Source organism: Eurosta solidaginis, chromosome 5, assembly GCF_040869045.1.
Source record: "Eurosta solidaginis isolate ZX-2024a chromosome 5, ASM4086904v1, whole genome shotgun sequence".
Classification (NCBI taxonomy): Eukaryota; Metazoa; Arthropoda; class Insecta; order Diptera; family Tephritidae; genus Eurosta; species Eurosta solidaginis.
The window spans coordinates 136,840,514-136,864,917 of NC_090323.1; the positions used below are offsets into that span (position 1 = coordinate 136,840,514).

General features: G+C 38.0%; 1 protein-coding gene across 16 annotated transcripts in view; it reads left to right on the forward strand.

Moving 5' to 3' along the window:
• The window catches only part of Eip74EF (Ecdysone-induced protein E74), a 399,127-nt gene that overhangs the window by 119,539 nt on the left and 255,184 nt on the right, over nt 1-24,404 (forward strand). For all 16 annotated transcript variants that reach the window (XM_067791371.1, XM_067791373.1, XM_067791379.1 and 13 more), the window contains one exon: nt 775-1,380. The gene's annotated coding sequence lies outside the window, so the exon portion shown is untranslated. The remainder of the gene's footprint in view (nt 1-774; nt 1,381-24,404) is intronic.

The window sequence follows — 24,404 nt, forward strand, 5'->3', positions numbered from 1 at the left end:
CTCGCCGCCTTATTTAATATCGCCGCAGGCTTTGGTTAAGTATTTGAACTAAAGTAGCACTTTTGTCAAATGACCAAATCTGTCCCTGTGGTAATTTTGAAGAAATCGAAGGTTACCGTGTTATTTCTAAAACAGGGAGCTATGATTTTTGATACTCTTTGGGTGATAATTAAAAAAGTAGTGCCGAATAAATAAATAGGCAAAATTTCAAAGTTTTTGGATTAGAAAGTAAACGTTCATTTTAAGTGGTAAAACATCAAAAGGATTTGTAAATAGTGACATAAGCAAACAAACGAGAAAAGGATTTTTAAGCGAATATTGTGGCTGAGAAATATGCGGGGATTCTGATAATGTATATGTTCGGTTATTGGCCTTTTAGGCCAGTGCTTGTAAATTTAGCATATCCTGAATGTATCCCCAGAGAAAAAAGTATGGTGTCATATAGGCGCATTTTAGTCTAATAATACTGAAGAAGGGAAAGATTATCCCATCGGGGAATAGCTCTAAAACATGGTGATTGGATATGGAGAGTGAATCTTCAGAGCATTTGTGTGAAATATAATAATCATTGAAACCTAGTTACCATTTTATGGGGTAAGTTTTTCATTCAATTGTGGGGTAGTTTTTCCGATTCCATGAATGCAACTGTATCTGCTTTATCCCAAGTCATAAAAATAAAAAAACCCTAGTCTCTAAAGCTCTTATATTTAATTAAAAAAATGTATAGAAACTTAGCTTTACAAAGTTTTTAAAAAAATCTTCTTTTCTTTACAGTCTCAAATGCGCTTATGCCCCAATGTTGGGTTATATAAACTTCTATAAATGCGTCCCCGAAGAACTAAGGTGGGATTTGTGGATGTTAATGGCAAGACTTTACATATTCATGGAATTCGATGCAAAATAAAAATGCTAATGTAGCAGTGACGAAGAATTTATATCTATCAAAATAAAACAACAACTGAAGCCTATGAACTGATAAAAATATACAATATATTTAAAATTAAAAAAAGGTTTATAACAAATTTAAAGAAAACGTGGAAGACAAAATTTATTATTGTGTGCTTTCGTGGTGTAGAAAGTTTTGAGAAATGTACAGGTGGTTCAGAGCAGATTGCATATTTGAAGTTAAAAAATTTAAAAGGGGAACGAAAGGCACACAAAATCCAAAAAAAAGAAATAAAAAATAAAAACAAAAACTTACAAGAAGAAATCAAAAACAACCTCTAAACGACTGATTAACTGATAATAATCAAACAGCACTGCAATATAATATTATTAACATATCGTTTAAATACTTATTAAAGCCTAAAAGCTATCCAACACTGCCTTTCTGTGAAGCAACAATAAACACACGAAAAACCTTCGATACCTTAAATTAAGGTGAGTAAATTCTAAATTATATAAATGTTGTAGTTATTATTTAAAGTATTTAGTATGCATTTTTGTAAGTCAATGAAGTGCATATCAGAGCGAACGATTCTGAAGTATACGAAATTATGATTCCACTTTTTGGTATAAATCAGGAATTCGTATGCGACAGGTAATGTAAAACGTTAATTTTATTTGCTTACATAAAATTCTTCAATTGTATAAAATTTCATATAGCAATAATGGCATTAGGATAAAAGTTTCATGTAGAACTGATCGTTTTGGCTAAGTAAGGTATAATCAAGGTTAAGTTGCCAAGTCAAGGTAAGTGAAGTCTTTAGCATAGTAATGGTAGCTTAAGTTTGCCTTTTTAGTTTAATCACACAGATAGCAAAAGAAATAGTTAGTCAAGTTTTCTTTATTAAAGGTTATTGAGCACAATCTCTCTCATACAAAATAAAAAATCTTAATTATTGGTTCATTGAATGCCTAATTCGGACTTTATCATCAATGTAACAGTGACAAAAAAAAAATAGATTTAATATTTATATGTCGAATCTTCCATAACAATTATTTTCTCTTCTGATATGTAGCGATGCGCCGGTGGTTACACTTCTTTTTTTTATTCTCCGCGTATACAACTAGTCTACGCACTTTTAATTTAGAAAACTGTCCCATAGTACAGGTTTACAAGTATGATATGTATGAGAAGGAAACAATTCCTTTCTATTTCTAACACACTGCAGTTTGACACTTCGGTCAGGTATGTGGAACATGCGTTTGACACTGAACGAAGTGTCAAAATTACCGGGGTTGCTGTCGTGAAAAGCGACACAGGGAAACAAAAAACGGACCGGAATATCAGATATGGGTTGCTGTGATGGTAAATTTTGTTGAACGAATTTAGTATGAAAATGTAGTGCACCTATATGGGTCCTACAGAAAATTATACAAATTAAAAAAAGTCTTGAATTGGGGTATCTGAGGACGCGTAGTTATTCCAGCATTAAGAATACAAACACGGCTGTTAAGGTTTTCTATCCGTTCAAAATTTCTCCGAGAAAAACAGTTTGAAACCGAGGTCGACTGAAATAACCCGTCCAAAAATGTTGAAAGGGAAATGAAAAGACGCGGTTTGTCCTGTTATCAATAGTTCAAAGAGAAAAAGTATTCGAATTATTGGAAACGAGACAAAAACGCGTCTATTAATACTTCCCCCGACGCTTTTGGTCATGTTTTAGCAATGTCCCCGGCAATAAAGTATCACAATTTGTTAATTAAAATTGTTCAAAATATATGGATTTTAAAGAGAGATGTAATTAAGTGCTAGTTTGAAAGTAAATAAGGATATTTCTTTGTAATATAACAATAAAAATTTTACGCAGTTTTCGATAGCAGCTACTACACTTTTTTTGGACCTAAGAGGTACAACAGTGCCAAATAGCATCCACAAAAAAAACCATGAAGAACAAGCATTTTATCATGTGAGCGTGGCTGTGTATGTGCGTGCTCCTACATATCCTACTTGTAGATCTTTACAATGAACTGTCCTAAAACACATTTTGCTCTTCAAAGCTTCCTATTCACTTGTTCCTAGCTCACTATGATTTTACTTTACAATATTGCGTACTTAATTTCCTCCAACAGGTATTATTTGACAAATATTTTATGTAGATTATCTTGAAGTAGTAAAAGGCTGTTTTTTTTTTACAAAAAACTAAACATTTTTTAAGGCAACTAACAGATCAATAAAGACCTCACATAGACTGAATGTGTCCATAGTGTTACCAGTATTCGTTTGACGACCAAACGTAATAACCTCAATCAGGTGCCAGGACTTATGCTATAGAATAACTTCGTCCTCTCTGCATGTACTAGAACTTTGCTGCGTCGACATCTGGTAACTATGCCCCCTGGCGAGCGCAGGTTAAAGTTTGCTAGGGTGTAACCCTGCCATTTCGGCATTTTAAGTTATCGAGCAAAGCGTCAAGGTTAAACTCGTATCAACTTTAACTCAAATTTAAATTTTCACTGAAAAACCGGGCTTGGGTCTCTGAAAGATCTGCTTAATCAACAATAAAATATTGTACAACATTAAAAAAATTGATTCTAGTTAGTTGCAATATTTCCTTAAGTATGAAACTTTTCTTTTGAATTTACAGTAATATCACTTCATATTTGTTTTGAATCTTGAACACAGAGCAGCAAGTTAACGTGCACTTCCCCAAAAAACGAAAAAAATGCATTACTGTTTCGTGTTTTAATAAAATTAAACAAACAAAAAAAATAGCATCAAATTTATTGAAAAACGAATCTATCAAAATATATTTCGTTTCGCTAGTTACCAAGGCGAATGCATACCAGGTGGTGGCAAAGCGAATTCAATCAGTTCGCCGTACAGAAGAATGTCAAGTCAAAAAAAAATTTTCATTGATTTCGATTAACTGACATGTTGTAGTACAAAGCGTTGTATGGAAAATTATCAAGACGAAGCAATCAGCTGTTGGCGCACCTGGTACTGAATTCGCCTTGGTTAGTTACCAAAAAAAAATATCAATTACTATTCGAAATAGTAATATTGTATAAAATGGGAAGAAGAATATATGCCAGTTACCGAAATAATATTTTTTTAATAAATACTTTCCTTTATATCGAATATACGATGTTCTTTTTGTGAAGTTTTCAATAAACCAAACAGCTGTTTGCAACCATGTTGTTGTTGTTGTTGTAGCGATAAAGAAACTCCCCGAATGCCTTGGGGAGTGTTATCGATGTTGATGGTCCTTCGCCGGATGCAGATCCGGTACGTTCCGGTACCAAGCCCGACCATCTCGGGAACGATTTGGTATGACCGCATGCGACCTTCTAGGCCATCCCGCCATCCCACCCCTCCATGATGAGTTCGGGGTCGCCAAAGCCTCGGCTGTTAATGAAACAGGATTCGCCACGGATAGGTGAGTTTGACAATTGGGTTGGAGAAGCTATATATTGCGCTAGCAAAACTTTGAAAAGGTTGCGCTACACAACCCTTGAATCTATTTCTAACCCACTAACCCGCTGAGGTGTATTTGCAACCATAGTTGGGCACAGTGCACAAAATTTTCAATTCTACTAAATTTAGAGTGGTTCCCAACTATTCTATATGTAGCCCGCCATTAAATTTTTAGTGGCAGGTGAAATTGAAAATTTAGCGCGTTGTGCCAAAAATTGAAAATAAAGTGCACTGCGCCCATCTATGTTAGCAACAAATTGAAGAGGAATGTCATGAATAGTATTGTCGTATGGAAATGGAGTGAGCAAAATGAAAAGAGAATCTGACAAAAGTTTGAGCCCAACCGAATTTGGTTTAAAACTAGGGTTTTTACCGATCTTTTAAACATCTACATCTGCAGTTATAAAAAAAATAAATCAGCCTGCTCCACCTACTGAGCTATTCCATCTGTGTAGTAATACATAGCATAACACTTTATATGTATGTATAACAAAATGTTTCAGAGAAAAATCCGTGAGCTGCAACAGTTTTGACGAAAGAAATTATCCATTTTTAGATTTTCTGCAATAAATTTAAACTCTTGGGTTTTATTAGCAAACCAGAAATGTATACAAATTTCTATTTTTAGATTCTTAATCTTTTTGATTTTGTTTCAAGACAGGCTGTTCGAATAAGTTTAAAATAAAATTAGAAAACAGAGTAGTAAAATCAGAAATTTTGAATTTTGGTAAAAAAAAAAAGTATGAATAACTCGTTAAGGTAACGAAATATTTAAAATTAACGCTAAAACTTCTAACCGCACGATAATTATCCACGAAACTTCCTGAGTATAAACACAGTCTTAACAACGTAGTAAAAGGAAGAGGTAAACAATTTTGTTCTATACACAAAAAAATTTAAGGGTTAGTCTGTGACTCTAGAAAACATAAAAAAGTAAAGAAGTCTAAGTTCGGGTGAAACCGAACATTACATACCCAGCTGTACACTTGAAATGCTGTTGTTGCTTGTTTTGTGTGCTTAATAGTGTTACAAGGCTGCGCAATAATACATATACATATGATTCTATTCTGAGCTAAATTTCATTTAAAAGAAGCAAAAAGGATACAGGGGCTAAAGGGCCCATTACTGATACTTAGCATAGACTTGACTTGGCTTATGAACTGTCACTTACAGTTCTGTTAAATGAACATTGCATGTTACTGATTACTCAAAACTTAAGGCTCCATTACTGATACTTAGCATAGACTTGACTTGACTTGGCGTAAACTTGGCAACTTAGCCTTGATTATACTCCACTTAGCGCATACAATCTGGCATCATAATCAATAAATGTCAATTTGTATGACAAAATGTCAAAATGAAATGGAAACCAACAAATGGCATCTCAAAATGTAAACGTCACTTAGAACTTACATAGAAAATCAAAATTCAACAGACTTCTAAGTCAAGTTAAGTGTTGCCAAGTTTTGAGTAAACAGTAACATGCAATGTTCATTTAACAGAACTGTAAGTGACAGTTCTCAAGCCAAGTCAAGTCTATGCTAAGCATCAGTAATGGGGCCTTTGCAACTTGACTTAGAAGTCTGTTCAATTCTGATTTTCTATGTAAGTTCTAAGTGACGTTTACATTTTGAGATGCCATTTGTTGGGTTCCATTTCATTTTGACATTTTGTCATACAGATACACATTTATTGGTTATGATGCCAGATTGTATGCGCTAAGTGGAGCATAATCGTGGCCAAGTTTACGCCAAGTCAAGTCAAGTCTATGCTAAGTATCAGTAATGGGCCCTTAACACCAATGACCTTGATAATAATATAATGCAGTTTTCGTTCAGATATGGGGATTTCCCTACTGTTTATTTTAAAATAAAGATACAACAGAACAATAAACATAAAGACACAAGTGCCATTGTATTAAAAAACGTTATTGCTCGCTAAGGGTTGTTTTTTACCTAGCTCTGCAATAACTAAAACCGCATCGCTGCTATCTTACTGTGTGTTACATAGTATCAGATAATGAACAATTTAGGCGCTTCTTAACTGAGGAATTGAAATTTTTGGTAGCCATTGCCCTATTAAATGTTTATGGAAAGATTTCACGAGCGACCCAATAGTTTGACTGAAAAGTAAAATTTTAGTTTAGTATTGTTTTATCGCTTAATAGTTACGGTTAATAGTTAAATAAAATAATAATTCAAAGGCGCTTTTTCAAAACGTATAAGAATCAAACAAGTTAAAAAAGTATTAATAAATATATTTGTAAATTAAAAGAGTGCTAAACGGAATATTAATTAGTTATATAACATAATCAGCTTTTATCTATATTTCGTCTTTAAATAGCACCCATATCAAATCTGTGAAAAACGGAGTTTCGAAAAATGTGCTGTGAGTTAAGGTGACAATGTGGATATCAATCAAAAGGTATTGAAGAAAGTATCAATATGGTTTGGGGATATTGGCCTAAATTTTTACCATAGAATGTGTTTATACATTATAGGCGTCTGACACTTATTCTATTGGCGGGGACATAAGGATGCTATTACTTTCAATAAATCATTTTGCTTGATCAGGAGATTTAGGATGGAACAAATAATTACAAACAAAGGGTAGGGTTATTAATGATATTTTCCAACTTTTACTAGAAATAGCGTATTACCTGCATCTACGCACTTTTACAAAATCTTTTATATAAAAAAAGGCGATTTAACCGATTTAGTCCATTTTTACTAAAAATATTCCCAGTAAACACCAAATTTTAGGTCGAGTTATGGCTCAAAAAACGTTGGGAAATGCATTGTATGCCACGCCCATTTTTCAAGATTTGAATTTTTTTCCATTTCTTGTTATAATGGCACAAAATACGATTGGTAAAGTCATTTATATAAAAGTGGGCGTGGTCTTAACCAATGTTATCCATTTTTACTAGAAATATTTCCCGCTATAAGGAAAATATGTGTACCCAATTTTGTTACGATATGTAAATTTTTCTTCGAGTTATGGCTCCCGAAACATTGAAAATTGCTTAGAAAAAAAAGGGCGGTGCCACCACCATTTTAAAAAAATTTAGTGTTTTCCAATTTTCAATGTTATAATTCAATTCCACAAAGCTATTTTCCGCTAAGATATAGCTTATTATTTTCGTCTACGACCCTTTTAAAAATCTTTTATATAAAAATGGGCGTGGTCCTTAACCGATTTCGTCAATATTTCTTCAAGGCATTCCTTATAGTAAAGGCAACCTCTCTGCCGAACTTTGTCACTATAGGTTTAACGATCTTTGATTTATGATAAATAATATTTGTAAAATTGATTTCATCACAAGTGGGCGATGCCACGCCCATTTTTAAAATTGTGTTAAAATTTTTATCAAGAGTCTCAATATGAGTCCACACGTGAAATTTCAACATTCCAAATGTACAATTTACTAAATAATTAGGTTTTTCTGTTTTCCAAAATGTTATATATAAAAAAAGTGGGCGTGGTTATCATCCATTTTCAATACCAATCTATTCTGGATCCAGATAAGCTCGCGTACCAAATTTGGTGAATATATCTCAATATTTACCCAAGTTATCGTGTTAACGGACAGACGGACGGACATGGCTCAATCAAATTTTTTTTGGATACTAATGATTTTGATAAAAAGTCTATATCTATCTCGATTCCATTATACCTGTACAACCAACCGTCATCCAATCAAAGTTATTATACCCTGTGTACAAGTAGAGCTGGGTATAAAAACATAGAACGTATTGTATATTATCTCCAAAAGTGTTCTACATGCAACAACAATGTGAACCCGTGCATATCTCAAGATACAATTTATAACTACGACGAGAATGTGGGAAACCACATTACCACATTATAAGTCAAAAACCCAACAATTATATCCTACGAATTTCAAAGGTTAGCATTGTTGGGAGAACGCAAATAAAGTTTTATTTTTTTATCCAGACTCATTAAAAAAAAAATAATTTCAAAGACAACATAGCCGGTAATTTTCGCCCCTAAGGACATTCTATGTCTGCCATCATAAATTCCCCAGCTGCGTGCTTTGAGGTTTCATAACGTTTTGAAAAATTTAAATTAAATTAAAATTTTGCAATAAGATGCGTGATATAAGCAATTTTATTGCACAAAACACTGCTAAAGACATGCTTGGGAAAACCAGTACATGACCATAATCATTGAATGGTTATGCTCTATGGTAGATAACTATTTTAAAGGCCTAATAGGTTGTTCTTAGCTGTCGTGTTTGAACAAGGTTTAAATGAATGCTTCCTTCACGGCGGCCACCGTGGTGTAGTGGTGGCGTGCTCCGCCTACGACACTGAAGATCCTGCTCACGCCCGGACAAAGCAACATCAAAATTTAAGAAACAAGTTTTTTCAATCAGAAGAAAGACCGGTCGCTTACGCCGGTCATTGAATCGGCGGTGGCGTAGGCTCTATTGTATACCGGCCGCGGCGGCGTGGCCGGCGTAAACCTCTTAATTGAATGGCTGGACTTCAGAGTATCACATTGTCCACAACTAATGAATATGGAAACATACTGCTGCCGTCAATGGTATGTTTGACGATCTGGAACAATATCACCTTACCTAATATTACCTTGCGGATGAGTATTTGGGAGGCTTGTAAAGCGAAAATTAAAAAAAAAAAATTTTATTTGGAAAGGTTTTGTTTATATGTTTTTAGGGAAATCGACGTTTCGGCCATTTCGTAAAGATCCGCGTTTTTGCCTCAAAATCTCGCGTATCGTTCAAAAAATTTCAGGAGTATCTCCTTGCGGAGAGACGAAGAAATATTTAAAATGGTCGCACTTTTTTTGTAGCGTAATTTCACCGAAAGAGATGTTCTGGGCTAACTCTAATACCCCTCGTCGACACGATTTCTTTAAATCATTTGTGGCTACATGCTGGTCACGCACAAAGGCGACTTACGGTTGCTATCAATTATCGACTCTCGTGGCACAGTTTTGACGATTACCATCAATGCTGGCTTATTGCTGATAGCGCCAAAGGGCGCCTCCAATTTTCGGCTATTTTTAAGAGCTACAATTCCCGATATCCGAACAGCAGCAATTCTGACCACCAGTCGCTACCACGCATCCTGGTCTTTATACCATATACCAGCACAGAAGCCATAGGACTGCGACTTCGAACTCATACCTTCGTTGACGTCACTTTCCTAGAAACTCTAGGTGTTGCTCCGCAGACTTTCTGACGGATGCTTTTGGAGCGCAATGCTTCCGACCTACACCAAAAAACCACCTTGAAACGTTAGGGAGTAACTATTCGGCCAAGGATGCCGCCCTCGAAATCATATGCAGTCTAAGTGGATGCCATTGCGTAACTCATTGGTGAAAATCGTATAATTCTCGGCGCATCTACATAATTAAAATTTTACAAGGACCCTGGATACAAATTTTAAAATGTAGACCAAAGTTTGCAGACGCTCTTCGTTAAATCAAAACGATATTTTAGAATGGACGACCGCGTAGCTTCAGTTTTCAGACTAGTTCGACTATCCCCAACGTTAAGCTAGTAGAACAGCCGGTCATTTGTTCGACTGTCTTGAGAAATCTTTTGCTTCACAACTTTGAATGTTCTTGCGAAGGACAAAGCCGAACATGGTTAAAAAATGTGCCTACGTATTCAGATTTGTAACAGGAGCCGCCACGTGTAGGTCATATTTAAACATGGTTGATAGGCTATATACAATGTGTTTCACTCCAAGGGACTAGTTACGGATAGGGCCGCCAACTTTAGGAAATGTCGAACCTGGAGACTTGGGTGTTGAAGAATGAAGTGTGAAAATCAAAATTAAGATTTCAGATGCTATTTTATGGTTAAGCAAATAAAGTGATTTTTCAAACCCTTCTCATACGTGCATATATCTTCAACTTAAGTATGAGCTGAGAATCATTTCAAAGGAGAATTTAAACCACTGGAGCCTACTAAAGGATACTGCATCACTGATTTCGCTTATTCTTTCAGCTAATCGGGATATAAAATTCGGCACCTTTTTCGGGTAACGTGCTTTTTTAACAACTTGAGGACAATTTGAAAATATGTTCGACTTGGGACATTTTATTTAAATTCATTGTTCTTTTTAACTCTTTTGAAAAAATTATGCTAAGTGAGCATTTAAATTTATTATCAGCCCAATTCTAAACGAAAATTCCGTGCGAGTTTTTTCCCTTCTCCCTTTCCTCCTATTCTGAACAATGTTCGAAAAAGCGGAAACCGGTTATGGGAGAAAAGTAGGTATTATGAATGTGAGGGAGAGGGAGATTTCTCTACCATTTCATAAGAGTTTTTTCACTAGTTAAATTAAAGGGAATGCATCAAAATAGTTAAAGGAAATTGGTTCTTTTAAGAAAGAACACTTATTTGTACAAACTTGTGCTAAAATATGTATTTACATTCTACCCCAATATTCTCACTGTTAATACAACAACAACAACAACCACAATATTTATTTTAAGTCGAAAAGTATATCATAAGCAACGGTAGAGCTCTTGGTATACATATTTGATGCAGCCATCCAGAAATTGTGCAAGGATTTTTTAATAAGTCTTGAATAGATTTTGGCATATGAAGAAGTAGGAATTCAACTCAACTTGGCCGCCAGAAAATTGCTTTGCTGAACGAAAGCAGGCAACTCCGGCAGATTTGTGTTATGCGGCCGTCTTCTTCTTATGTTCCGCTGTTGATGTTGCTGTGGAACCAATTCATTACTAATTTCAGTGAATACCACATGAAATGCAATTAATACTGTGCATTGTTTATATTTTATTTCTTAATTTCCAACAAATTTGCAACAATAATAAAACTTTTCAATCTTTTAAACAAAATAAGAAATGTGCAACGAAATTTCAATTGACAAAACAGCTGACTTCGAAAATTCGAAATTCCTGTTCCCCAATTATTGTTCTCCCTAGGAGAACAGAATTGGAGGAATTTTTCCGCGGGAATAAAAAAATCCGCGAGAACAAAATTCCGCGAGAATATTTAGAATAGGTCTGTATATAACTTTTCTTTTAATGTTTTGCTTTAATAACTTGGTGAATTGGGTGATGCAAAGTCCGTGTTAAGCTGGCATTGAAATAACTTTTGAACGGTTAGAAATTGTTAAATTTCGCAATTGGATTTTTATATCTGGCAGTGATGCCAAAGTGAATAAATATAATAAGAGACTTCACTCGTTACTTGTAGCCATTTGCTAAATATTTTCTTTGAGGTAGTCGCTGGTTTTTGTTTTTTTTGCGAGATGTGCATAAAATGTCTTCCATACATTTTCGTGGGGTATTTGTGTTTATTTTTCCAACTGTATTTAATTAATTAATTAATTCTCTTTCCAAAATCACAGTTGCACAAGGTGCCTACACGGCATGGATAAATGCGAGACAATTAAAAATGTCCCCCTTAGAAAACATTAGCCATCAATTTTTTTTTAATTTCCAGCGAGTTACTCGCCACTCGTAGCAGACTGGTGGCTCTTATTATATTTATCCTCTTTGGTGATGCGCATCCCTTGATACCCCTTTCGACCATATCGGATCGATTTTCGAAATGAACAATAAATGGCCTACACAGTCTTAAAAGAGTAGAAAATACAGTAACGCGCCGGACGCCGCCGCCGAAAAACGGCGCAAATCGGCGGCGTATATCTCTAGTAGCTACAGGCAGTGATTTGGCAAGCACTCCTAGTGTATTTCTGCCATGAAAAGCTTCTCAGTGAAAACTAGTCTGCTTTGCAGATGCCGTTCGGAGTCGGCATAAAACATGTAGGTCCCATCCCGCCAATTGGTAGGAAAAATTAAAAGGAGAAAATATGAGAGAAGCTCGGCCTAAAATCTCTTCGGAGGTTATCGCGTCTTACATTTATTTATTTATTTCTCTCATTGTAAATTTGTTTACAGCATCAGTTGTCTAAACCTTTTTACAAGAAAAAACTAAATCTTTAATCGGGCTCTATTTGGAAAAATCGTTTTTTGAAATACATATATTAGTTGTATTATTTACTTTATTCTAAATAGAAAATTGCGACCTTGAAAACATAAAAAATATTTTTTAAAATTGAAAATCTTTAGTCCTTTTGTAGACTTTACTCGTGATGAAAGTTTCAAGCATGTCTTCACTCTACGTAGAGCCACCAAAACGGAAAGTTAAAGTCTGACATACATATGTACATTCAAATATTCTAACTCAGATGGTAAATTGGGTCTAATCGATAAAATACCTAATCAAAATTAATTTTTTTAAATTCATGGACATATTTTTGCTACCTACATTTTTTACAGATGAATATTCTTCTTCTATTAATAATATACATCTATGTATAAACATATATGTATGTAACTAGCTCATAGTGGCTTCCTAATATATTGTTCTTCAGCTCGCCTGAGTGTCAGGGTATTTGTATTATGGCCTAAGACTTACGTATTTGCATATATGGTTGTATAATGTGTGTATGCTTTTGTGCACATACACATCCATATATATCTACATACAAAACTTTGTTCTATTCGAGGTTGCGCTGGTGCTTATTGACTTGGGCATTGGGGCTTTTCAAGTGCAAGCCATGGCCAAAACGCCGTTACATTTGCCATTGAATTTATTTCGTTAGTGTTTTCGATAGTTAGAAAAAAGTATCTTGTGTGCCAAAGAGAGATACACACATTTCGTGTTTGTTTTTCTCTAAGTACTTTTAGAACGTTAATGAACATTACACAACCAGCATATATAGGGGTATGATTTACATTAGCGCGGCCCTTGTAAATTAAATAAGCTTTATTTTCCAGTCTCATCTATCTGCGCCGAAAATATCACACATAAATTTTATCTCCATTGGAGACGTTTAAAAGATGTTGCACTTGACCCCTGTGTAAATATATCTCCATGAATACTAGAAATTTAACATTGATAATACTTCAGTTTGAGGTATCACATATAAATTTTGGTCCCAAAAAGAATCGGTTAAGAGATCTCGCGCGCGGAGTTTAGCTCAGATTTCAATATATGTGACCCGGTCTATGAAAAGGTGGCTTATGACTCAAAAAAAAAAAAGAAGAGCACAACCGTCCTGAAGAAATGCGTTGTTTATTTTTACCAGCTGGTTCTCGAAATTTCTTTTTTGAGTCATAAGCCACCTTTTCATAGACCGGGTCACATACAGAGTCTTCATAGAGCTCGAGCCCTGTACAACACGCCTTAATCGTTTCCAATTGCAAACTTTTATGTGATATTTTTGACCTAGGTATTGCAGCCTGGGGAAGCGAGACTGGAACAAATCGTTTATTTGATTTATAAGGGCCATCCTAATGTTCATATTATTTGTGTGTATGATTTCTGAATACTATTTGAAATTCGCCTTGAAAATCAAATATGCATATATTTTGTTCTAGTTATTTGTGTTTGTAATATAACTACTTTTATTTAAACACGGCTAGAAAACTGAGCCCAAATTTTAAACCATTCATCGGGTTGTGCAATTATTCAAATTTTTTCCACCTGAGTTTAAAGTCTAAAATGAAAGTTAAAAAAATCTAAAAGTAGATACTTCTGATTTTAAGCAAAACCAAATTTATTAAAACATCCTAAAATAAAAAAATTCCCTGCCAGCAATTTACAGAAAATTGGATCGTCTATCGCTATCAATACGACATACATATGTAACTTCATTTCACAGAAAAAAAAAAATTCTTCAACGAAATTTCTTCCTTAAGCTTGAATAAAAACTTTATTGTGGTAAATGACCAATCACAGAATTTTTGCATTTTTGTATTAAAAAGTTGAGCAAAATCCAAATTTTTTCTTTAAATTATTTATTCGCAAGAACATACTTCGGCACATTTGTTTATGGTGCACGAGTTCATTGGCATTTTTGATAACTTCACTTCACACAGGAGCTTCCTGTTAACCAGATTTGGCTCACAACTGCCTTACTAGGTTTCTATCCGAAAGATTTTCCCACCTCAGTATGAATGCTCTTCGCCAATTTGGACTTTCCAAAATATGTCGAACTAGTTACTTTCGTGACACGAAAATAATATCACCGTCGACACTGTCATGTTATCGCTTTAGCAACTTTTATTCCAATCGATATATGTATGTAGTTTCTAATTGCTTTTTCGCTTTCGTATCTAAACGTCGTTTTGCTTTGGGAGAACAGGGGGTCAATTCCCTAACTGCTAAAAACTGAAAAATGTACATTTATTAAAAACTCATTTGCACAAAAAATTTACACTTAACATTTTCATGCGATTCTGTAAAGTATTGTGCACATTGCTTTGCTGAATGAGCGTTGAATGTAAAAGTCATATGTCAGTGAGAAAATGTTTATCACACGCCATGAAAAGAAAAAGGTTATTCTGCAACAGTACGTATGCATTTTGAATGTAACAATAGTGTACACTGGCTGTCAAGAAAACTCACGAAGTTTTTATCAGTGAGTTTTCTTGTTCACAGTTTTGCTGTACAGAATCAGAATTTCAAAGTTTACACAATTTCATGTGTACACTTTAAAACTCACAGATAGTGAATAGGGCCCCAGTTCTTCCTGAAAACTGATGAGAATGAACAAAAATGGTGATATCATCGGCGACCATTTCTTCAGAAATCTCCTATCGAATAAGTGACTTGCGTGATAGAAAATTCTGGCATTGTTATATAAATTTCTGTAAAAAAAAAAAACAAAACAAGAGCGTGTTACTGAAAATCAAAAAATAAAAAATTTAGGGCCTCGTTCTCTATTACGAAACGAGCGTTCGTTTCGCTTCAGAGACAAATTGCTAGTGTATTTGCACTAGGTTAAACGATGGCAACATATCAGCTGAAAGTTACTTTCGCCTACCTGTTTGACATAAAGTAAAGGGTCAGTTATACTTACAGTGCATTGCGTGACAAAACAGTACATAGCAAGGGAAACATAAACTTGATTATACTTTACGTAGCGTACATAGACTAGGAGGCGTCGAACTTAATCCCGGAGACGGGTGCTGCTAAGTCTACCGAACAAAAAAATACATAAACTTATATCATATTCTTATGTGTATGTGCTTCGTGAAAAGCGTGGTTTCACCAAAGGATATGTCCTGAGCTAACCCCTGATGGCGGCCACCGTGGTGTGATGGTAGCGTGCTCCGCCTACCACACCGTATGCCCTGGGTTCGCATCCCGGGCAAAGCAACATCAAAATTTTAGAAATAAGGTTTTTCAATTAGAAGAAAATTTTTCTAAGCGGTGTCGCCCCTCGGCAGTGTTTGGCAAGCGCTCTGGGTGTATTTCTGCCATGAAAAGCTCTCAGTGAAAACTCATCTGCCTTGCAGATGTCGTTCGGAGTCGGCATAAAACATGTAGGTCCCGTCCGGCCAATTTGTAGGGATAATCAAAAGGAGCACGACGCAAATTGGAAGAGAAGCTCGGCCTTAGATGTCTTCGGAGGTTATCACGCCTTACATTTTTTTATCCCCTGATACTCGTCGCTGACACCTTTTCTTCAAAGCATTTGTGGCTTCGTACAAATTATAATAGCAATGACTCTCGTGGCACAGTTTGAATGACTAGCACCAATGCTGACCAGATAACCAGTTGCGTTGTTTTTAAAAGATACAACCTCTGAAGTCAAATAGGAATAATCCCGAGCAATCTCCCTGCCGCGCCTCTTTCCTCTTCCTCACACACATGCGTATAAGAAGATTATAAGTTCCTGACCCCTCACTCCATATGCCAGCACAGAACTCATTGGCCTTCGACTTAATGCCTTCGTCGATGCCACTTTCCTAGACGCTCTGGGTGTAGCTGCAGACTATCTAAAGGATGTTTTTTGCTCCATGCTACCGAGCTACATAGCCTACAAGAGACTATGCAAATTTCCTGTGAAACACTTCAAAACTATTCAGCGCGTAGTGCTGCCCTCGAAATCATAAGTGGATAGCATTGCGTAACTCGCAGGTGAAAATTGTTTAACCCTCGGCTACCCTAAGTTCAATTTTGCAAGTGGGCGCTGTACTTTTTTATACTAAAACTGAATGGGACCCTGGATACCGTTTTTAATTTATATTTCAAAAATTTGCAGATAAACATTGATTTCAAAAGTCTTCGTTAAACCCAAACGATATTTTAAAACTAAAGTATGTAGGTCAATTTTATATTGAAAGATATTGATGGTTGTAGGTTAGGTTAGGTTTGGTTTGGTGGTAGCTTCCCTGATAGAGGAAGCTCACTTGGACAACATGACGGTCCATTGTGATACCACATATAATAAACTAAACTAACGGTGACGTAGATATAACTACTTAGAGAATCGTTGGGTAGCAACGATAAAGTTCCGAATGATCCCGATCCCAACCTTGGATAGCTCCTCGGGAGATCCAAGTGAGTCACGACCGAAATACTTTCGCCTAGTTCTGGCAAAAGCTGGGCAGTCAAGCATAAAGTGATTTGGTGATTCCACCTCATCATCCTCCATACAGCTGCAGCAGGATGGAGTTTCCAATATATTGAGACGTACCGCATGGATACCCATGGGACAGTGCCCTGTATTTCAGCAGACCTCCTGCCATCCACTTTCGGCCAGAAAGATCTTGATATCCTGCAAGACGTAGTGTCCGCCCAACGTTTGCTGAGCTGACTCGAGGCCCAGCTATGGAAGAGCAATCCACAGGTGGCTATCGGAATCCCGAAATCCCTACATCCATCTTCATCCGGTTCAGTTGTACCGATTCGGGCTAAGAGATCCGCTTGACAGTTACCCGGAATATCACTATGGCCCGGGACCCAGATAATCTTAATTGTAAAATAATTCGATGCAATCGCAAGTGAGGTCAGGCACTCCCAGACCACCCTCGATCGCACTGTAGTTGAGCTCAAGGCCTTTATAGCCGCTTGGCTATCAGAGTAGATGTTAAATTCCCTAACCGTAGTAGCGCTGGATAGCATTTCATCCACCGCATCCTTAATCGCAGCAACTTCCGCTTGGAATACACTGCAGTGATCAGCCAACTTAAACTTGCGGCTTACATTTAGCTCTTGACAAAAGACCCCCCCGCCAACCTTTCCGTCCAACTTCGACCCATCCGTGAACAAGTTAACCGGTCCCATGCCCCAGATAATTCCTCTTCTCCACTCCTCCCTCGGGGGAATGACTGGGGTGAAGGTTGTATAGGGAGCGGCCACCGGCATGCAATAGTCCGTCCTGTCCGGGATAAAGTCGAAACTAGTAAGAAGGCTAGAGTGTCCGAAATCAGAAAGCATATAACCCATATCACGAAGCCTGGCCAACGACCGGGCCGCGGCTGCCTTTCCCGCAATATCTACTGAATGTATATTCAGCATGACATTCAGTGCCAAGGTAGGTGTTGTTCTCATAGCGCCACTGATACCGATAAGCGCCGTCCGTTGCACTGACACTAACATTTTGGAGGTGCTCGCCGTGTCCAGTGCTTTCCACCAGACCAGCACCCCATAGAGCAGAATCGGTTTGACCACCATCTCATAAAGCCAGTGTACTACTCCTGGCGAGAGCCCCCATCTCTTTCCGATAGCCCCCCTGCAGCAGTACAAGGCAACCGCGGCCTTCCTGGCCCTATCTTCCACATTGGGCCTCCAGTACAGCTTCTTGTCCAGAACAATTCCCAAATATTTAACCCTGTCAGTAAGTACCAACGGTACCCCTCCAATCGGTTCTGAAGTCGGGTATCTTATATCTCCTTGTAAAAAGAACCAATTCTGTTTTTCCCGGGATGACCGCCAATCCACATGATTCAGCCCACCTAGCCACAGTATCCAGGTAGCCCTGCAGAACATCGCGCAGGGTGCCCAGAAATTTGCCCCTGACTAGGATAGCGAGGTCATCTGCATAGGCAACCACCCGACAACCATTGGCTTCCAGCTCCACAAGAAGCTCGTTGACTACCACAACCCAGAGCAGAGGAGATAGGACACTCCCTGTGGCGTGCCCCTGCACACCTTCCTCCTAATTATGGTTCCTCCCCACTCCGCTGCGACAATTCTGCCGCATAGAAGTTTGCTAATAAATTCAACCAGATCCGCTTCGACTCCTAAACCCACCAGAGCTCTTTCGATTGCCCCCGGTAATACATTGTTAAAAGCCCCCTCGATGTCTAGAAAGGCACCCAGAGCATACTCTTTATGTTATAGAGACACCTCTATTTGCTTTACAATCGAATGGAGAGCCGGTTCCTTCGATCTGCCTTTGCAGTACGCATGCTGTGAAGCCGACAGTAACCCCCCAGGTATCCTTTCCCGTAGGTACAGGTCAATCAGCCGCTCAAACGTCTTAAGAAGAAACGACGAGGGACTGATTGGCCTGAAATCCTTAGGTGAAACATGAGAGCCCCTGCCGGCCTTCGGAATGAAGATGACCCTAACCGTGTGCCACGACTTAGGGATATATTTAAGCCTGAGACAGTTAGTGTAGATGATGGCCAACCAGCGTCAGGAAATCCCTAAAGACCTTTGAAGTTGCGCAGGAATGATGCCATCCGGGCCGGGTGACTTATAGGGCTTGAACGAATTTATAGCCCAGGATATTTGACTTTCCCGTAGTGGGATGGCAGGCATTTCTGCATGGCCAGCAACCGCCGACCACGCAAGCGAAGATCCCTGCGCAACTGGGACATCGGGAAAATGATTGTTCAGTAAAAGTCTCAGGGACTCCTCGCTTCTCATCGACCAGTCCCCACCATCATCTCTCAGATACCCCCGAGGGGCGGGATTCCTAGAGAGTATTTTTCTAAGCCTCGCGGATTCATTGCAGCCCTCTACGTTTTCGCAGAAGCTTCGCCATGAATCTCGCTTTGCTATCCTTATTTCATATTTATAAATCCCCAGACTCACCTTATAGAGCTCCCAGTCCGAGGGTAGTTTACTCCTCCCGGCTCTGTTAAAGAGCCGCCTATTGGACGCTCTTAGGTCGTCAAGGGAATCAGACCACCAGGGCGGCTTGCCCTTCCCCTGTAAGTTTTCAGTGGGCAGGACTGTTGAAAGGCGCTATTGCTTGCCAAGGTGAAGTTTTCCACCCGACCGTCTATTTCAGATTCGGACAGGTCCGAACCAACGATAGGCGCCTCAGGCAATAGCTCTCCCAACTTCCTACAATACAAGTCCCAGTTGGTACTTTTAGGGTTCCTAAAAGATATTTTACCGGGACGTTCTTCATTCACCGAGAACTGAATATATCGGTGATCAGAGAAAGAGTGCTCGTTGAGAACCCTCCAGCCAGATATCCGATCTTCCAGTTCTCTGCTAACCAGGGTAAGGTCCAAGACCTCCTCCCTTACCGCAGTAATAAAAGTCGGGTCATTCCCCCTATTACATATACAAGTCCCTCATCTACAATAAAAGTAAATAAAGACTCACCTCTGGTGTTCTTATCCGAGCTACCCCAGATGCTATGGTGGGCATTAGCATCGGCACCTATGATCACGCCAACATCTCTCCGTCTTGCTTCAGCGGTGATTTCGCCCAGTATCGCAGGTGGTGGTCCCGCTACGTCCCCAAGGGGCATGTACGCTGAGACCACCCACATTTAGTTACTACCTCGCTCGAGGCAGACCGCGGTTACGTCAGCATTACTGAAATTAGTGAGAATAAAAGTTTTGAATTCCTTTTTAACAATCACACAGGATCTAGGCCTACCTGCCTCCCCATGCACCAAGGTGTTGAATTTTCCCGTCCTTAATCCAGAAATATTTCTGCCCTTACTACTCAACCACGGCTCCTGGACAAGGACTGTATCCACTCCGCCTTTTTTAAGGCAGAGCAACAACTTTGCGAAAGCCGCCTTAGAGTGCTGAAGATTGATTTGACGGATTTCCATTAACACCACTCTTCTTCCGCACCCCATCCTTGGCGGATTCACCGTCGGAGGCTAGGAGATCCTCCTCCCTACCAAACAGACGATTTACACTGATGACGGATCCCGCCATCGATGATTAGCCCTCGTAGGCTTGGAGCTCCTCCTCTGCCCTATCAGCCAGACGACTAACGCTGATGACAGATCCCACCATTGACGAGACGTCAACTGTGTTTTCGCTGTCCGAGTTAGTGGGGTCAGCAACCACAACCACGGGTGCTGGCTCACCTGCGGACGCCTCCCCCTCCCGAACTGTATCTGGGGGAGAGGAGCCATCTCCCATCGAATCGGCATGGTCGATTTTGAGGACCATACGCTCGAGACCATAAGAGATAACCCCCCTCATGTCAGAGAGAGGACTGGTGGACTCTGCGTTTAGCAGAATCAGCACTTACCGACGTGGCCCAACGGCCTCCTCTACTTTTAGGATCATCCAGTTATGCGTCGGAAGGTTCTGGTTGCAGTAACGCATCAACTCTAATATTTTCTCCGGCTGAGAGGGTCCGGCAGGGAACCACACTCGAGCCCTCGGTGGAGGGGGGAGATCCCTCCTTTCCACGGCCTCTAACCTAGCTCCCTTCCACACCTCCCCAACCAAAGAAATTATTCTTTTAAAGATACAGGCCGACCGCTCGTCAGCACAAATAACACTGGTTTACAGCCAAAATGCACCAGGGATGCCATTATGAAATACCTATGTAAAATCACCCCCTTATTCCGAAAATCAAGGTTATTTTTAATTCTATGGTAAAATTTTTGAGATATTTACGATTAACCGTTTTTCCAAAAAAAAAAAATAAAAAATTGGTTCCACTTAACCATATATATCTCAAGAACGAACTGAGAAATTCAAAAGTTTGAAGCTTTTAAAGGTAATAAAATTCCCTATAAACTGTGCATACAACACTTTTTGCTAGGCCCTGCAGGAACAAAGATAACGAACAATCATTACGGATTTTTTCAATTTTTTTTATAAAAATTTTTACTTTGCGAGGAAGGGCCTCGAAAACTTTTTATTTTTTTGCAGATATTTTTTTTTTAAGCTCATTCTTATTACAAACAAGTAAGGAAGGTTAAGTTCGGGTGTAACCGAACATTACATACTCAGTTGAGAGCTATGGTGACAACATAAGGGAAAATAACCATGTAGGAAAATGAACCGAGGGAAACCCTGGAATGTGTATCAAATGAAAGGCGTTAAAGAGTATTTTATGAGGGAGTGGGCCATAGTTCTATAGGTGGATGCCATTTAGGTATATAGCCATAAAGGTGGATCAGGGTTGACTCTAGAATGCGTTTGTACGATATGGGTTTCAAATGAAAGGTGTTAATGAGTATTTTAAAAGGGAGTAATCCTTAGTTCCATAGGTGGACGCCTTTTCGAGATATCGCCACAAAGGTGGACCAGGGGTGACCCTAGAATTTGTTTGTACAATATGGGTATCAAAAAAAAAGGTGTTAATGAGTATTTTAAAAGGGAGTAATCCTTAGTTCCATAGGTGGACGCCGTTTCGAGATATCGCCATAAGGTGGACCAGGGGTGACTCTAGAATATGTTTCTACGATATGGGTATCAAATTAAAGGTATTAATAAGGGTTTTAAAAGGGAGTGGTGGTTGTTGTATAGGTGGTCGCCTTTTCGAGATATCGCCATAAAGGTGGACCAGGGGTGACTATAGAACGCGTTTGCACGATATGGGTATCAAATGAAAGGTGCTAATGAGTATTTTAAAAGGGAGTAATCCTTAGTTCCATAGGTGGACGCGGTTTCGATATATCGCCATAAAGGTGGACCAGGGGTAACCCTAGAATTTGTTTGTACAATATGGGTATCAAAAGAAAGGTGTTTATGAGTATTTTAAAAGGGAGTAATCCTTAGTTCCATATGTGGACGCCGTTTCGAGATATCGCCATAAAGGTGGAGCAGGGGTGACCCTAGAATTTGTTTGTACAATATGGGTATCAAAAGAAAGGTGTTAATGAGTATTTTAAAAGGGAGTGGGCCTTCGTTCTATAGGTGTTCGCCTTTTCGAGATATCCCCATAAAGGTGGACCAGGGGTGACTTTAGAATATGTTTTTACGATATGGGTATCAAATGAAAGGTGTTAATGAGTATTTTAAAAGGGCGTGGGGCTTAGTTCTATAGGTGGACGCCTTTTCGAGATATCGCCATAAAGGTGGACCAGGGGTGACTCTAGAATGAGTTTGTACGATATGGGTATCAAATTAAAGGTATTAATGAGAGTTTTAAAAGGGAGTGGTGTGAAGGCGTTTTCCAGATGTCGACCAAAATGTGGACCAGGGTGACCCAGAACATCATCTGTTGGATACAACTAATTTATTTATATATGTAATACCTGCCAAGATTTTAAGGGTTTTTTATTTCGCCCTGTAGAACTTTTTCATTTTCTTCTACTTAATATGGTAGGTGTCACAACCATTTTATAAAGTTTTTTCTAAAGTTATATTTCGCGTCAATAAAACGATCCAATTACCTTACCATGTTTCATCCCTTTTTTCGTATTTGGTATAGAATTATGGCATTTTTTTCATTTTTCGTAATTTTCGATATCGAAAAAGTGGGCGTGGTCATAGTCGGATTTCGTTCATTTTTCATACCAAGATAAAGTGAGTTCAAGTAAGCACGTGAACTAAGTTCATTAAAGATATGTCGATTTTTGCTCAAGTTATCGGGTTAACGGCCATGCGGAAGGACAGACGGACGCCTGTGTATAAAAACTGGGCGTGGCATCAACCGATTTCGCCCATTTTCACAGAAAACAGTTAATGTCATAAAATCTATGCCCCTACCAAATTTCAAAAGGATTGGTTAATTTTTGTTCGACTTATGGCGTTAAAAGTATCCTAGACAAATTAAATGAAAAAGGGCGGAGCCACGCCGATTTTGAAATTTTCTTTTATTTTTGTATTTTGTTGCACCATATCATTACTGGAGTTGAATGTTGACATAATTTACTTATATACTGTAAAGATATTAAATTTTTTGTTAAAATTTTACTTTAAAAAAATTTTTTTTTTAAAAGTGGGCGTGGTCTTTCTCCGATTTTGCAAATTTTTATTAGGCGTACATATAGTAACAGAAGTAACGTTCCTGCCAAATTTCATCAAGATATCTTCAACGACTGCCAAATTACAGCTTGCAAAACTTTTAAATTACCTTCTTTTAAAAGTGGGCGGTGCCACGCCCATTGTCCAAAATTTTACTAATTTTCTATTCTGCGTCTTAAGTTCAACTCATCTACCAAGTTTCGTCGCTTTAGCTGTCTTTTGTAATGAATTATCGCACTTTTTCGGTTTTTCGAAATTTTCGATATCGAAAAAGTGGGCGTGGTTATAGTCCGATATCGTTCATTTTAAATAGCGATCTGAGATGTGTACTCAGGAACCTGCATACCAAATTTCATCAAGATACCTCAAAATTTACTCAAGTTATCGTGTTAACGGACGGACGGACGGACGGACATGGCTCAATCAAATTTTTTTTCGATCCTGATTATTTTGATATTTAGAAGTCTATATCTATCTCGATTCCTTTATATATGTACAACCAACCGTTATCCAATCAAACTTAATATACTCTGTGAGCTCTGCTCAACTGAGTATAAAAAAATAAGCTTTCATTAAACAAAATCGATGAACTAATACAAAAATTATAAGCATTCAAATAAATATGTCCATATAGTAAAACTTATGTACCCTACAAATAATAGCATACATATGTACATATGATTCTGTCTTAATTCTATGATCTTACTTTATAATTGAAAAAGTTATGTGTCTTGTTTTGACGCTTATTTAGGTTAGGATCGGTTTCTCTTATAAGAAACCAACAGTAGTCACCCATCATAGCGACATCCCAGAATCCTTGATACCTACTTTCAGTCATTTTCATTTGCTCGTGAAATTTTTCGCCATGCTCGTCACTTTCGTCGCCAAAATTTTGCGGGAAAAAATTTAAATGGGAGTGCAGAAAATTAATTTTTAAAGACATATTTACGCCTGAAAGAAAATAAAAAAGTATATTATATAAATACATAAGTGACACATTAGTATATAATTTTCTTAGGCTGGATTTATCTTTCAATTCAGAACAAATTTTTATACTCAGTTGAGCATAGCTCACAGAGTATATTAA